The sequence below is a fragment of the Rhamphochromis longiceps genome, unplaced genomic scaffold (genome assembly GCF_057381845.1).
Source record: "Rhamphochromis longiceps isolate RC_006_pf unplaced genomic scaffold, R_longiceps_female_GT1.1 unmapped_scaffold_8, whole genome shotgun sequence".
Lineage (NCBI taxonomy): Eukaryota > Metazoa > Chordata > Actinopteri > Cichliformes > Cichlidae > Rhamphochromis > Rhamphochromis longiceps.
Genome location: NW_028187228.1, coordinates 157,358 through 158,451, shown reverse-complemented (window position 1 = coordinate 158,451; position 1,094 = coordinate 157,358).

The following is a 1,094-nucleotide window of genomic DNA, read 5'->3' as shown; positions in this document are numbered from 1 at the left end:
AGCAGCAGGGCCAGCGCGCCCAGGAGCACATCTTTTTCGACCGTGAAGGAGACAGGAGGCCGACTCACTGCCTCGGCTAAATGGAGAGGGAATTTCAGAAGGGCCAGGGCAAAAGCATGGACCTTTTCAGCTGTAAGGGAGGCAAGAGCAAGGTGTGATGTAGGTCCCCGGGGCCTGCTGGAGGTCCAGGTCCATGCCCGATGTGAGTAGCAGCAGGGCCAGCGCGCCCAGGAGCACATCTTTTTCGACCGTAAAGGAGACAGGAGGCCGACTCACTGCCTCGGCTAAATGGAGAGGGAATTTCAGAAGGGCCAGGGCAAAAGCATGGACCTTTTTCAGCTGTAAGGGAGGCAAGAGCAAGGTGTGATGTAGGTCCCCGGGGCCTGCTGGAGGTCCAGGTCCATGCCCGATGTGAGTAGCAGCAGGGCCAGCGCGCCCAGGAGCACATCTTTTTCGACCGTAAAGGGAGACAGGAGGCCGACTCACTGCCTCGGCTAAATGGAGAGGGAATTTCAGCAGGGCCAGGGCACAGGCATGGACCTTTTTCAGCTGCAAGGGAGGCAAGAGCAAGGTGTGATGTAGGTCCCCGGGGCCTGCTGGAGGTCCAGGTCCATGCCCGATGTGAGTAGCAGCAGGGCCAGCGCGCCCAGGAGCACATCTTTTTCGACCGTAAAGGGAGACAGGAGGCCGACTCACTGCCTCGGCTAAATGGAGAGGGAATTTCAGCAGGGCCAGTGCACAGGCATGGACCTTTTTCAGCTGTAAGGGAGGCAAGAGCAAGGTGCGATGTAGGTCCCCGGGGCCTGCTGGAGGTCCAGGTCCATGCCCGATGTGAGTAGCAGCAGGGCCAGCGCGCCCAGGAGCACATCTTTTTCGACCGTAAAGGGAGACAGGAGGCCGACTCACTGCCTCGGCTAAATGCAGAGGGAATTTCAGCAGGGCCAGGGCACAGGCATGGACCTTTTTCAGCTGTAAGGGAGGCAAGAGCAAGGTGCGATGTAGGTCCCCGGGGCCTGCTGGAGGTCCAGGTCCATGCCCGATGTGAGTAGCAGCAGGGCCAGCGCGCCCAGGAGCACATCTTTTTCGACCGTAAA